Raw genomic sequence first — 16762 nt, 5'->3', positions numbered from 1 at the left:
ATTTAGCTAGGCCTGGTGCCGTTAATAGCTTCTGTACCAGTCGATCCATATCTGAATCTGAAAGTCTAACAGAGGACCTGGAAGAAAGCACCGATGGTGCCAACTGGAGAATTGGAGAAGAGGGAGTCTCGCAGACCGGTTCCAAGTTAGAGTCTCGGCTCAGAAAAGAACAGACTGTCAGCTCCGAAGGCTGTGGAGCCGAAGTCACAGTATATTCCACTTTTTTTTATTTTTTTGCCTTAGACTCCAAGGAAGATTTTGAAGGTATTGAAGATTTGCTGGCCCCATCCTGGTTAGACAAAGCTTCTTCAAAGGATACCTCGATCTATAAGTTTTCTCTTCCTCTCAGCCAGCACCCTAGTAGAAAAGGAGTGGCAGATACTGCAGGACTCCTGAAGGTGCACCTCACCCAAACAAAAAACGCACTGAACATGTGCATCTGTCACAGACATTTTTTGTCCGCAGTCTGGACATTTTTTAAAACCAGACTTCGGAAGTTTTTCCTTATCTTCAGACATAATATCAATATATCTAAGAATATATATATATATAAAAGAAAAAAAAGAAAAAAACTTGCAAATATGCAGAATATCCCACAAAAAGTCTCGAGCAATGCTGGAAACCAAGAGATCAGTGCCACGGCAAACTAGATCTGAGGTAATTCCAGCAGTGCATCATGGGATAAGGGGCTTGGTCTCCAGCTACCGGTAATCTTTGAGCTTTGCTAAACGGCCGTGTCGGAGCCAAGGATCGGCTCTGAACCCATCAGTGAAGAAAGAATGGCGAGATTGAACAACTTCACATCTCTTATTTCACCTGGTGGATAGCCAGCTCTCTCAAAGACAGGACCCAGGAAGTTATAACTGGGAAGTCCATCTCTACAAAGAGACCAGTCATAAGTGGATTCCCTCGGGTATCAGTCCTGGGATTGCTTCTTTTTGGCATTTACTTCTCTGTAGTCAAGGCCAATGTCAATGGCCTCTGGCTGACTAAATTTACAGATGACTGCAAGTTAGGAGCAGTCATAGAATCCCCCACCGACAGAAATGTTCTTCAGGAAGGGCTGACACAGACAAATAATTGGTGTCAGAGCCATGGACTTAAGCTAAATGCCAAAAAATGCATAACAGTATCCTTTGGGAAGTCATCCACCCCTGGTAACTGTCATACTAACAAAGAACACCTAAGGCTTGACCCAGTAATTGAGGACACGGACACGGACACGGACACACACACACACACACACACACACACACACACACACACACACACACACAGCAAACTAGCCTTTGACCATTATGTCTACAAAAGTGAGGAAATCATTGTGCAACTTGTAAACAAAGGTATGGCATCTAGGTCTCAAGGAGGTCATTATTCACTGTATTCTTCATTCATCAGACCTATCACTGAATACAATCACCTCTTTGGCATGTATGTTCTCAGGCACATCCAACAGTTGGAATGTGCACAGAGGTTCCTCACTAAAAGAATACAGGGTGTAAGTAACATGTCTTATGCAGATCGCCTCAAGGCCCTACCCCTGTATTTTGTCTCCTACAGGCTGCTGAGGGGATGTCTACGCCTGGCATACAAGGCATTGTCAGACCCCACCATGATGAACCTCCTGCATATTTTCAAAACCAACTGCATCAGAATTATTTGTTCTAAAGACTTAAACCTTGCCTGTGACATAAATAGGACCTACTGAAGAGACAGGCATGTATCCCAGAGACTATCCCTTCTCTAGAGCAGGTTCCCCATGCAGGTGAAGGAGAGTTCCTCTGTATCGCAATTCAAGTGTACCGTGGATAACTGAATGAGAAACAGGAAATTCATCCCTAGTTTGGCACCTTTGTCTCAGATGAACACAGGTTTAGATGGTAAGTGGTTCATCGCCCAGTCCCCTCCTTGTAAATGTTTCATCTCCCAAGCCCCTGCTTACACTTATCAAGGGTACCAAAACTTATCAGAGATATGTGATGCATGATTAGGCTTAAAAAGGCCTTTGTGGTCATTAGCCTAGTACATGCCTATGGACCTATAATCTTATATCTGCAATCAGGAAATACTGAGACAGGTGTGATATTACCAGCATATATGGTTTCTGTGCCAGACCCACACAGCAAACTTTCATACAGATTATTACTTCTTTTGGGTAGTACAGCTGGCTACTCCAAGTCTAGGTATGGCCCCCAGAAAAATGTTAAATATCTTTGGGACCAGGTTGGATTTTAGCAGACTTAGGGGAAAATATATTTGTGTGAGAAACTCATTATTGCAGATGTTTGAGTAGGATCATTTCTGCAGTACAATTCCTTCCAACATGATGATGATGCAAGCCAGCATCTCCAGTAAAATGGGATATCTACTGGCACAATCTTCTGTACTTTTCACCGGTAAAAAAGGAAGGCTATTGTCCATTGGAAGAGTTGACCTCTAAACATAAATTGAGTGCCCTTTTGTGGTACCCTGTTCACTAACTGCTAGGGGTCTAATGCAGAAAGAAACCAGGAAGGAATGGGACACTTCTCATATCAGGCTTTTCAGTCCATCTCCAACTCCATGGATAGAACAGGCACAAAGAAAGAAAGGGGAAGGTAATTGGGAGCTGCAGCAGTGATCTTACTGTAACATCTGCTGATTTTGTATGTTTCTCATATAACCATACTGTGTTCTTCATGCGGATCACTGTTGTAACAGAATTTGTGACCTATAGGAAGATTTCCACAATTACACAAGAAGTAGGGGTCTATTGTCTTAGTGAGTCTTTTTACAGTGACCCTTGCCAGATAGTAGTTTCAAATCCTACTCTATCAACGGAATGCAAACTCAGCTTTTAATACTGGGAAATCATATTGACAGATGGTCAAGTCAACACCTCAAAATGACCTACACAACGCCATAATAGAAAAAGCCACTGTTGTTGAGGATGCCATTGAATAATGAGCTTTAACGTATCTTCAAGGGGTTGTTCTTTTTTTTTTCTTACCTTGTGCAAATGCCACAAACAACAGGTCTGTCTGCCTCACAGACTTAATCATGTCACAGTAATATCACAATAGCTTTGGACATCCAGATGATGTAGATTACCTCCCATTTTTTTCTGAGGTTTGGTGAAAATATCAAGGGCAGGATGCCCAGATTAAAAGGCAGCTCTGACGTTACTTTAGCCATGAAAAGGAGGATTTATTCTGAGACTCTCTCTGCTCTTATAAAAGGATGTGCATGGCTCCTCATACAGGGCATGTAGCTCAAAGTCTCCATGATGATATGAGAACGATCATAAAATGGGCTTCTGCATGAAGGATTTGAACAGTATTGGTGCTATCATCTCAAAAGCTTTTATCAGTCAACTGTTTTAAAATGAAATTCAGGTCCCAATGTGGAAGGATAATTCTCCTTGGTGACTAGAGGTGGAAAACAACTCTTAAAAACCGCCTGAGCAACACATTGTACACCAAGGAAACACTGCAGAATGCAAGCTGAAATAGCAGCTATGTGCACTTTGACAGAATGGAACAGCAGTCAGGCACACTGATGGTCCACTCACCAGGCTAAACAAGGAGAAAGTTACTATCAGCTGCCAGGATCCGCCACATAATGCACGCACTCAGGTCATTCCACAACAAGTACAAATATGACTGTGTCATTGTCCATGTTGGTGTGAATGACCCGAGAAGTACCTCCCTGGACTACATGAAAAGAGACATGGAGGAGCTGTCCGATCATGAAGCCCAGGCAGGTATGACCTTAGCCCTCAGTAGCATCCTGCCATCACCCAGAATGATACCACAGTACAAGGACAAAATGATTAACTTTAATAATTGGCTAAGCATCTGGTGACATTCTAAGGGGATCCAGTATCTGTCTGCCTGGGATGACATGATTGACAAACGACAATGGCCTGCACCTGTCGCTCTTGGGATTCCAGATACCGGCTAAGGCTCTTGCCACCCCTATAGTGCCTTTTTTAGGCAAGGTTCAAATGACAAATTCACCACCATAACAGGTACAAGCAAGCAAAATCTGAGGGTAATGCTAAAATGCTAGAAGTCTAAACCTCAAAATGCACTCACTCGAGGCACTCCTTAAAATGGAAAACATCGACATCTGTGCAGTGACAGAGATCTGGTTCAAGGCTCCAGAGAGCACACCTGCATTACCAGGCTATAATTCATACCACACCTTTTGGCCACCTAACCTGGACCGAAACACTAAAGGCAGAGGCTTGTCTAATTTCATTAACTCATTCAGTCCAGAGCAGCTCAGGAAAAGCTGCCTGCTGAATTCCACCATAGGAACAACAGAGCAGCCTGAGCTCATTTTCAGAAAATCCATTTGAAATACTATACAGAAAACAAATGCTCATAACTCTTTAACTATAAGAGCTACACTAAAAGTTTAAACGCGAAAGTTGTTCAGCAGACACTGACCTTTCCAACAGTGTAAATATTGATAGTGCATATCAAAGTCATAATGAAATATTTGGCAAGGAATGCTGATATTGTGCAATTTTTAATTTTTGGAAAAGCAAAGCACAATATCTTGGTCTATGTACCATGCAGACCCATACAATTTGAATTTAATTTGTTAGTATGAATGTCAGCTTTAAAATGATACTTTAACCATAACTGTGTGACACTCCTTTCATGAGATATTCACAGAAATATGATTAGTATATTATTTCTCATAATTGATAAATAAACATAGCATAATATCTCATCACCTGTAACAGACAGAGCCTACATATCAGTGTAGAAGTTGTGCATCTGAATGTCAGCTTCAAAATGACGCATCATTTGTGTGATTACCATGCTCCCTCGCAAAGATATGGGCATAATAATGAGAAGTATTGTAAATGTATAATTTTCATATTTGTACAAGACTAAACAAACTGTAATATCTGTACGTGTGTACAGTGCCTAGACACAGTTCTTTTACCATGTTGTAAGGAGTAACACTGTCTTCAAAATGATGCATTACTTCACACAATGTGATGCTCCCTTGCAAAGTTATTTACCAAAATATGAAAAAAATCATAATTTCCATAACCTAAGTCAGAAACAAACTTTGATATCTGCCTATGAGTACAACATACAGGTACCATTCTTTTACCATGTTAGAACTATAAATAATCTTTTCAAAATGAGGTATTACTTAGCACATTCAGATGCTCCCTTGCAAAGTTATTTACCAAAATATGAAAAAATTATAATTTCCATAACCATAAGTCTCAAACCAACTTTGATATCTGCACATGTGTCAAACATACTGGCACAATTCTTTTACCATATTAGAACCAGCAATACTGTCTTCAAAATGAGATATTACTTGGCACATTCAGATGCTCCCTTGCAAAGTTATTTACCAAAATATGAAAAAATCATAATTTCCATAACCATAAGTCTCAAACAAACTTTGATTTCTGCACATGTGTCAAACATACTGGCACAATTCTTTTACCATATTAGAACCAGCAATACTGTCTTCAAAATGAGATATTACTTGGCACATTCAGATGCTCCCTTGCAAAGTTATTTACCAAAATATGAATAAAATCATAATTTCCATAACCTAAGTCAGAAACAAACTCTGTTATCTGCCTATGAGTACAACATACAGGTACCATTCTTTTACCATGTTAGAACTATAAATAATCTTTTCAAAATGAGGTATTACTTAGCACATTCAGATGCTCCCTTGCAAAGTTATTTACCAAAATCAGAAAAATCATAATTTCCATAACCATAAGTCTCAAACCAACTTTGATATCTGCACATGTGTCAAACATACTGGCACAATTCTTTTACCATATTAGAACCAGCAATACTGTCTTCAAAATGAGATATTACTTGGCACATTCAGATGCTCCCTTGCAAAGTTATTTACCAAAATATGAAAAAATCATAATTTCCATAACCATAAGTCTCAAACAAACTTTGATTTCTGCACATGTGTCAAACATACTGGCACAATTCTTTTACCATATTAGAACCAGCAATACTGTCTTCAAAATGAGATATTACTTGGCACATTCAGATGCTCCCTTGCAAAGTTATTTACCAAAATATGAAAAAAATCATAATTTCCATAACCTAAGTCAGAAACAAACTCTGTTATCTGCCTATGAGTACAACATACGGGTACCATTCTTTTACCATGTTAGAACTATAAATAATCTTTTCAAAATGAGGTATTACTTAGCACATTCAGATGCTCCCTTGCAAAGTTATTTACCAAAATCAGAAAAATCATAATTTCCATAACCATAAGTCTCAAACCAACTTTGATATCTGCACATGTGTCAAACATACTGGCACAATTCTTTTACCATATTAGAACCAGCAATACTGTCTTCAAAATGAGATATTACTTGGCACATTTAGATGCTCCCTTGCAAAGTTATTTACCAAAATATGAAAAAAAATCATAATTTCCATAACCATAAGTCTCAAACAAACTTTGATTTCTGCACATGTGTCAAACATACTGGCACAATTCTTTTACCATATTAGAACCAGCAATACTGTCTTCAAAATGAGATATTACTTGGCACATTCAGATGCTCCCTTGCAAAGCTATTCACCAAAATATGAAAAAAAAAATCATAATTTCCATAACAGTTATTTGCCAAGCTCAGAGAAATAAATTTTACATAACACATTTCATAATAGTGTTTTACTTACTATACTGGTCCAGCTTGGTCATGGGTGTTTTCCATTCTTCTCACAATCATGCAGGGCTCTCCTCACGCCATTGTGGAGGTTGGTCAAGAAGAATGCAATGCCCTCCTCAGTTAGGTGAATGCCATCCCTTCTGAACCAGTGAACATCTTCCCTTCCAGTATTACCTCATCTGAAATAAAGCATGGGTGGACACTGACAAGGGTGCACAGCCAGGGCACATGTAAAGAGAAAAAGCAGGGTAAGGACCGCTCCACTAATATGCCAAGGACAGGCATGGGGCTCCAGGCGCTGGTTATCTGTAGTGTCCCATAGCTGTGCCGGCTGCCCACTCAGACTGCTGATACCACTATGGTCTCATGACCTCCTTCAGTGGCAGCAGTCTGCCTTACCTCTGCCTTTTCTCTTTACATGTGCCCATCCAGCAATGGACCTAAGGGATGAGGGACTGAAGTAACTCACTAATTGCTGTCCTGACCTACCGGAAGGGAAGGAGACTGACGGAGAGCTACATCAAGGCAACATGTCAAAAGACCAAGACTGAACCAGGCTGTGTCTTTTGCATGTTTTGCAGTACATCACAGTGGCACACCCAAGCCCATGCTTACCGAGGACAGCAGCACTATGGGACTGTGCTGTAGAGTCTCCAGGTTCCCAAGTGCGATCCCGGTGGATCACAAGATCCACGCTGGCTGGTATGCCCCTGTGATGCACCCAGCAACACAATATTCGGCGATGGGACAGCGTAGGTTTTGGCTGCTCCTTTCCAGTGACTCCCAGAACAGCAGAAGACAGTCTTACCTCATCTGAAATAAAGCATGGGTGGACACTGACAAGGGTGCACAGCCAGGGCACATGTAAAGAGAAAAAGCAGGGTAAGGACCGCCGCTCCACTAATATGCCAAGGACAGGCATGGGGCTCCGGACGCTGGTTATCTGTAGTGTCCCATAGCTGTGCCGGCTGCCCACTCAGACTGCTGATACCACTATGGTCTCATGACCTCCTTCAGTGGCAGCAGTCTGCCTTACCTCTGCCTTTTCTCTTTACATGTGCCCATCCAGCAATGGACCTAAGGGATGAGGGACTGAAGTAACTCACTAATTGCTGTCCTGACCTTCATACATTTACTACTCTCACATACATACGCTGACTACACCTGAAGGGAGGAAGTCTGAGTGGAGAGCTACATCAAGGCAACATGTCAAAAGACCAAGACTGACCCAGGCTGTGTCTGTTTGCATGTTTTTGCATTACATCAGTGGCACACCCAAGCCCATGCTTACCAAGGACAGCAGCACTACGGGACTGTGCTGTAGAGTCTCCAGGTTCCCAACTGCCATCCCGGTGGTTCACAAGATCCATGCTGGCTGGGTATGCCCCCTGTGATGCAACCAGCAAACACAATATTCGGCGATGGGACAGCGTAAGGTTTGTGGCTGCTCCCTTTCCAGTGACTCCCAGAACAGCAGAAGACAGTCTTACCTTATCTGAAATAAAGCATGGGTAGACACTGACAAGGGAGTCCAGCCAGGGCACATGTAAAGAGAAAAAGCAGGGTAAGGACCGCTCCACTAATACGCCAAGGACAGGCATGGGGCTCCAGATGTTGGTTATCTGTAGTGTCCCATAGCTGTGCCGGCTGCCCACTCAGACTGCTGATACCACTATGGTCTCATGACCTCCTTCAGTGTCAGCAGTCTGCCTTACCTCTGCCTTTTCTCTTTACATGTGCCCATCCAGCAATGGACCTAAGGGATGAGGGACTGAAGTAACTCACTAATTGCTGTCCTGACCTTCATACATTTACTACTCTCACATACATACGCTGACTACACCTGAAGGGAGGAAGTCTGAGTGGAGAGCTACATCAAGGCAACATGTCAAAAGACCAAGACTGACCCAGGCTGTGTCTGTTTGCATGTTTTTGCATTACATCAGTGGCACACCCAAGCCCATGCTTACCAAGGACAGCAGCACTACGGGACTGTGCTGTAGAGTCTCCAGGTTCCCAACTGCCATCCCGGTGGTTCACAAGATCCATGCTGGCTGGGTATGCCCCCTGTGATGCAACCAGCAAATACAATATTCGGCGATGGGACAGCGTAAGGTTTGTGGCTGCTCCCTTTCCAGTGACTCCCAGAACAGCAGAAGACAGTCTTACCTTATCTGAAATAAAGCATGGGTAGACACTGACAAGGGAGTCCAGCCAGGGCACATGTAAAGAGAAAAAGCAGGGTAAGGACCGCCGCTCCACTAATACGCCAAGGACAGGCATGGGGCTCCAGATGTTGGTTATCTGTAGTGTCCCATAGCTGTGCCGGCTGCCCACTCAGACTGCTGATACCACTATGGTCTCATGACCTCCTTCAGTGTCAGCAGTCTGCCTTACCTCTGCCTTTTCTCTTTACATGTGCCCATCCAGCAATTGACCCAACAGCCTGGTCACAACTTTGATGTATAGTGTGCTCTGCACATCTTACTGCTGTCAGCAGTCTGCTAGACTCTTATGGCCATGGTACTCACCAAAGCATTCCATGCATAGGTTAATCTTGCAGGTCGGGCATCCCCATGATGGTTCAGCACGTTTTCCCTTGATGGCACAGTTTTTGCATCGTGCCTTTCGCCATTTCACTGGAAAGTGTGAGCCTTCTTCAAATCGTGTCATGGGCTCTGGGATGGTAATCTCTATGCATCTTTTCCTCTTCTTGTAGCTGGTCAGGAGGTGCATGCCTAGGTGTCTTCTAAACTGTAACTGGCTTGCCGCAATAAAACGGCCAGAACGTGAAAGCTGCCGGTGGCTAGCACTCTCACGAAATAAAATGTAAGCATTCACTATGGCCACATCCCATAGGAACCAGAACAAGTACAGCCACCATTTCCTTGCCTTTCGAGCTGTTGGATACTGCGTCCTGAGCTGATCTGCTCGGTCCACCCCATTCATATACGTGTTGTACATGTTTACAACTGGTGGACATGGCACTGCAGCTTTTGTTCCATCGTGCTGTCTCCTGCGTATGCTGGAGACTGCCAAGGTTGGTTACTATTGGTTGACAGCAGAAATACTGGGTTGCTATCCTTCCATTCAGTTGCAAGCAATGGTCCACTCTGCAGCTGCTTGTAGAACCCTCGAGGCGCTTTACCAATGGCTTGTCGGTTGAATGTTACAGGCCATCCAGACCTATTGGTGCGCATGGTTCCACAGCAGTACAGACCGTCCTGCAGCAGTTGCTGTGCCAGAGGGACAGATGAGAAGAAGTTGTCAAAGTAAATGTGATGCTTCTTTCCAATCAGCCCCGTGTTAGGTCGACCACAACTCTGTGTGCCAGTCCAACGTCTGTGGTCTGCTCTGCCTTTCCAGTGTATACCTGGAATTCATGCACATAACCATTATGTGAGTCAGCTAGCACCCATACCTTAATGCCATACCTCTCCGGCTTGCCAGGCATAAACTGTCTAAATGTCAGACGTCCACGGAAGCCGACCATGGCTTCATCTACTGCCACCTCACGATGCACATTATACTGTGTCCTACATGCATGAAGTACGGCATCCAGTATTGGCCGTACATGATGGAGCTTGTCATGACCCACAGAACCCTGTGGTCGTCTGAGGTTTTTGTCATTGCAGTGAAAATACTGCTGAATTTTTTCAAACCTCTCCCGGGTCATGTACTCTGCTATTGGGAAATGACCATACAGATGGTGCGTTTCCCAGTACTGCCTGTATTTTGGAACATGTACAATAGACATGTATATTCTGACACCTAGAAATGTGCGTATGTCTCCAGGACAAACTGGACTCCACCGCTTATCAACCTTGCCTGCTGCAGCCTGCCTCTGTGCAGCATAGCGGTTAGTTTCATCAGCAATAAGCGAATACAGTTCCTCTGGGAACATCAAATTGAGGAAGTCCACCTCTGTGCTGTCCGAGTCCAGGTTGGTGACTGGGCCGACTGGACACACAAAATCATCAATGTGAACTGGTGTTAGGCGTTTCTCCCATGATAAGTTTCGTGGTGGGCATGATCGCCATGCCTTTTTCATTAGCCTCCCAGACTTTTGAATGCAAGGTACCCTGTGATCAGTGACATTACCCACTGGTTTGTACTGACTACTGAGTGGAGTACTCGCACAAATTCCATATTGTGGCACACTCAGATCCTTGCTTGACAAGCAGCTACTTCGGCTCAGATCCAGTGGACTTTCTCCATCTGAATAAACCTGCTGTAGACTACGCCTGAACTCATGTATAGTAGGAAGCATATCCGCTTCCTCTTCAGCACTAGGCCTGGCTTGGGACTGCAAAGGTCTGTCACTCGGGCCACGTCCGTGCCGTAACTCAGATAGAGGCAATTCATCCTCTGTGTCAAAATCTGATTCAAGTTGCTGACCACTATTGTGTGTGCCATCATACCTTAACTGGGCTAGTGGCATGTCATCCTCACTGTCGTGGTCAGTTACATCAAGAGTAGTGAGCTCGGGGTTAGAGGGCAGGGGTCTGTCAGGAATCGCTGGGACAGGAGCATCTTTATCAGCAGTAATAGCCTTCTCGCGCAGACGTGCCAGTGGAATATGATCATCGGCATCATAATCGTCATCCTCACTCTGGTTTGGCTTACGCTGTGCATCAAGATCCAATTCCATTTCGGACCCACTGGTATTACTGTCTGAATCAGTATCCTCGCCCACGTAAACGGCGGTTAACTTCTTAACAGATGGCATCTTCACTGAGGGGTGTGATGTCGGGTGAATGCAAAGCTGAAAAACAGAATTGTATACAATATAATGTTACTCACCTGCACAGAGGCAGCTGAAAAGCAACACATGCAGTATGTAGTGCTAGTTTGACACATTCAACTGTTTCATTATATGTGGTTCAGTTACATTAATTCACAAAGATATGAACTACATGGATACTTATATCTGTATGTTATAAGTGAAATACAGATATATATATATATATATACATATATATATATATATATATATATATATATATATATATATATATATATATATACACATATATACATACATACACACACACACACACACACACACACACACACATATAGATAGATATATATATAAAATAAGGGGTTGCAGAGGCTAGGTATTTGAAGAATGGAGGGGGTGGCTTGCAATGACTAGAAGCAGAGAAAAAAAACACAATCTGGCTTGTGCATTCATCAATGTGATAATGAGTTGTACTTATGTGAACAACAGTGACAGCTCCTGATAGTTTTACCTGAAAAGTGATAATGACTCAGTGCTATATTGTAAATGACTTATTGCTAAGGTGATAATGACCTGCCTTTCATTACTGGAAAGGTATGCATGCTCTGACACAGGTGATAATTGCTGCACATCACCTGTTGAGTAGGTAATCATTATCTCCTTGTGCAGCTGTTATGTAAGACAGTAATTCAGTAAAATAGTATAACACTTAGCCCTTCCTCCCACACAAGTTGCACACATTACTGACAAAGGCCAGAAAAATTCCCAAAATGTAACATTGCTCCATGCGGGTAGTAGTCAGCAAGTAATAACATGGGTAACTTCTAGGCAAAACGAAATCATTCAGAATATCTGGAGCAATTGTTTATTTCTTGTGATGGTAGGAATGGACAGTCTGTTTCAAAACGGATCATTTTCAAATGAGTGTCCAAGACCATTACCTTTGTTATAATCACAAAAAATCTATTCAAGTCAGGGTGAAGGCCCTCTCTCCAAAATGCATAGAGGAAATCTAGGTTCTGTTACAGGGTTGGATTCTAGAAAGAAAAGTTGCTTTTCTCTATGCACTTCTATGCTGTTTGATAGATAAAGCTTATGAGAGATGCTATGGAAAGCAAATAAACCAGCAGTTCAAGGTATGGAATTTGGTTAGAAATGTGAATGTCTGTGACAATACAAAGCAGTCACAGTTCAGCAAGCAAACTGTAAACATTTCAATATCTCCTTCCATACCTTTCAACTGTGCCTCGGTGAGCTCAGTCCTCCCTCCTAAAACTGTTAAGTTTGGAAAAAGTGGTATGTTACACTTTAGAAAATAAAGACCATTCACATTATCACATGTGGGAAAGTGGGTTGTACTCTGGTGAGACCTGCATGGCTTTGTATAGTGTGCCTCGATAAACTATGTTTGGGGTGGTTGCAAATGAAATAAGATAAATGTAGTACCTAAGACTGCATCACCAATGTACATTTATCTCCCTTCCGCTTCCTCTCTCCCTCTCAGATTACTTCTTTCTCCAAGAACAAACAAAAGGGAGAAATAACAGATCAGTATAGCCTTTAGTAATTTAATTTAATTGAATATTAAAATTTTTTGCACTACATGCATCTAAGCTTTAGTTCTGATGTTCGTATCTAAACAAATGATAAATGTATTACAACTGCACCAGGAGTTTAAGTTCTGCTCACTCAGATCAGCAACACTAGAAGTCACAATAGAAGTCACAATACTTTTAGGTGAGCTGGCTTTCTCTAAATTCAGGTAAAATCTATTAAAAAAAAGATTAAAAAAGATGCCCTGGTAAGATACTAACCAGCAACCAGGATGCTCGGACTTTATTCACATTTCAGGGAGTCTAGAAATGAGCGTGTTTCTCTTGCAGCACAGAGTAGACTCATGTCCAGTATAAATGCATAATTGTTTTCAATCATGACATGAAGCAATACGTCTAAGTACAGTTAATCACGAACTTACTAACTAACACCCTAGCCCAAAGGTTCCTGGAATTCATAAATTCAAATGCAATGGAACAGCTAGTCACCTCTCCAAAAACGGGGAGATATTATAGTAGACCTGATCATCACAAACATGAAGACAAAGTGCACCACATTGGAAGTCTACCCCTCACTAGTGAGATCTGACCACAAACTAATCACCCTGGATATACACATCCCACCTCCACCCCCAACACAAAAGACTACAATGAAAAACTTCTCAAAAGCTGACTTTACACTTCCTACAACTGAGACGGTATCCTTTAATCCCACTGGGCCACTGGAAATCACATCCCACAAGGCAGAATCCTTCACAAATGCTTTCTATGTACATCTCCAAGAATGCATGGATCATGGCGTACAGCAACAGTAGTCTCAGTCCAAGAGGGCAAAGCAGTCCATAAAGCCTACCTGGACTTGGCTAAAGCTTTTGTCACAATACCCCACTCTGGCATCATGGACAAGCTCAACAGCTTAAATGTAAATCCTGGATTTTCTGGGCACTTGTGTGTGCACACAACAGCTATACAGTTACTATAACTTGATTACTCAAGCAGTAGTAGCATGGCACAAAGCAGTAAAGTTGCACTGTAAACATCAAAACCATGTCACAGTATCTAGTACATGTCAGAGCCATGCCAGTTGATCTTCCTCTGTAATATTCCCTCTTTATTAATATAAATAAACCATTTATTTTATGACAGGGTGCCTAAAGAGGAGTTGTGGTATTGTATGAGGAAGTCGGGAGTGTAAAAGTGGTGCAGGATATGTACAAGGGTAGTGTGACAGCAGTGAGTCTGCGGTGTGAGTGACAGATGCGGTGGAGGTGGGATTACATCAAGGATCAGCTTTTGTCAAACTTCTAACATTTTGGGTCTTATTGACTTTCTACAAGTAACAAAACTTGATCACACAGTAAGCCAACCAGAAAATATACTCATTTCCATACATTTTACTCGAAAAGTGAATATGACTTAGCGTTTCAACAATAATAAACAGCAAACATTGAGTGAGGTCTCCATAAGCAAATTTTAAACACTAATTATAACTTTAGGATGGAAAGTAACAAAATATATACTGCTAGACTCGTCCTCATTAGTTATACAACCAACTTTGTTCATGGCATTCCTCAGCAGCCCTATGTACTTACTTATCTTGATTTACATTGTAAACTAGTTTCCAAACATGCACAATCTCTGCATAGGTAGAAGTCATCTGAATAATTTCACAGATATCTGTAACTACTGAAGAGGTTGCTGCTAGCAAAGAACTTTATATTTCAATGTGTATCTACCAATTCAGAGGTTCTAGCTGCTTTATGGAAGCTTTCTAGTTCAAATGTTTTTTATAGTTTTACATAATCACACACATTTACATCTAATTTCTATACCAGAATGCAAAAATCAAAGCTAAAATTGAAACAGCTGGCAGCAACTATTCAGACACTCCATTTCTATTACTGAACCAAAGGTTACCAAGTCATTCAGTGCTTTGAAGGTAAAGAACAGGATTTCCAACTACAAAATCAGCTACCAATAAATTGCTCTAAATTACCACAAAGTGAATGGGCGTCATACATATATCATTAGATATAAACATACTCAAATGTTAGAACTATACCAGTTCAAAATCAGGAAGTCAAAAAAGGGAAGATTCAATATGAACAGGACCATGTAGGAGTCAGACCATCAGACTGGTTCCACCACCAAGCCACAGGTTTCCTTTACCTAGTTGGACTATCAGATCCAGGCTTTATTTAATTTGGGTCACAAGACAGTAAATTAAAACAATGAATTCCTTCACTATGCACAGTAATTATTTTGTATGAACCACCTACTCATTGACTCAGAAGCTAACGTAATCTAGAATAAACAAGTTTGAGTAACACAACACCATGCGAATGAGGTAGCATGCGAACTCTTGTAGCAATGCCCTTTCATAGGTGGCTAAATGTTGATAAAGAAAACACTACAGTTTGTTCCTACACCCACTGCATATCTGAAATAGTTAGTTTACCTACTAGAAATCTGGGCTGCCTTCACCCAGGATTTAAAACAAACAGCTATCCTCTGATACTATCATCTTTCTGTCATGTACTACTGTGCAGCTCCCCGCTGATGAATTCCTTCTTCACCTATGAAATTTCAGCTCTCTACTCCGTTATTTCTTAATCCTCCTTATATTGTCTTACCCGACTATATCATGTATATACAACCAGTTTCTCTTACACTGTCAGTGCCGCCTTCCCATCCCAAAGAGGTGTGCTTCTGTGTCAACGTGAAAATCAACAACTCGAGCTTGATAAAGGAGTAACCGGTAACTGTGCCCAAAGTATTAGTCGTTCCATGGTATTCTTGCGTACATGGCAAAGACGACTCAGTAATGTGTAGTGTAAACATACTGAAACATTACTTGCGACTTGTTCCAAACTCCACTCAGAAACCCTATAAATGGAACGCCAACCACTACGCATACGAGTCTGAGAATAGCTACTTTTTAGTGGAAGCCCGGGGAGAAAAGCTCTCTACACGTACATTGTGCAATTAATGTTCACGTACTAGTCAAGTGCTAAGGCATTGTATGCACATAACAATAGGTTCATAGGTTCATAGGTTTATACGAGGCTATCTGCCCTAAGGCATTTATAAGCCTAGCCCACATTTTTGTGGCTTACGCCACCCCTGATATGAAAAAATACTGTGCCCATTAGTTTGTTGTGCCTCTGTCCAGCAGTGACACAGAGATGATTCCCGGGGTAAACCTGCGATCTCCCATCCACAGGTCAAGATTTCTCTTGAACAGAGCCAGCGAGGTGCTCTGCCTCACATGGACTGGGATTTTATTCCACAGCATAGGGAGTCTCTGAGTGATAAATCTATCCCTCCAGCACGTCCTATTTATATCCGTGCTAAGGTTTAAGTCGCTTGCTCTAGTGGTTTTGGTGGATTTGGATTTGGATTTTTTGAGGTGGAGCATGTCCATTAATTCCGGGTTGGACATGGCCTTGTATGTCAGGCACATGTCACCTCTGAGCAGACGGTATGCGACTGAATAGAGCTGGAGTTTCTTCAATCTGGCAGCATATGACAGATTTTGGAGTCCCTTTATCCTTTTGGTGAGGAACTTTTGGGGTCTCTCCAATTACTGCAGATGTCGGGTGAGATACATCCCGAATGGGGCATTGTACTCGATCATTGGTCTGATAAGTGAAGAGTACAGGGGAACAATTACCTCACTAGATCTGGATGTGAATTCCTTCATGATCAGGTGGGCAATGTAGAAGGTCTTTCGAGCTTAATAATATCAGCTTTCTCCACATCTTACCTTGAATTTATTCTTCTCATTTA

Source organism: Protopterus annectens, chromosome 6.part0 (genome assembly GCF_019279795.1).
Source record: "Protopterus annectens isolate FY-2018-M chromosome 6.part0, PAN1.0, whole genome shotgun sequence".
In the NCBI taxonomy this organism is placed as follows: domain Eukaryota; kingdom Metazoa; phylum Chordata; order Ceratodontiformes; family Protopteridae; genus Protopterus; species Protopterus annectens.
The sequence above is the reverse complement of the archived record's forward strand: the minus strand, read 5'-3'. Positions refer to the sequence as shown.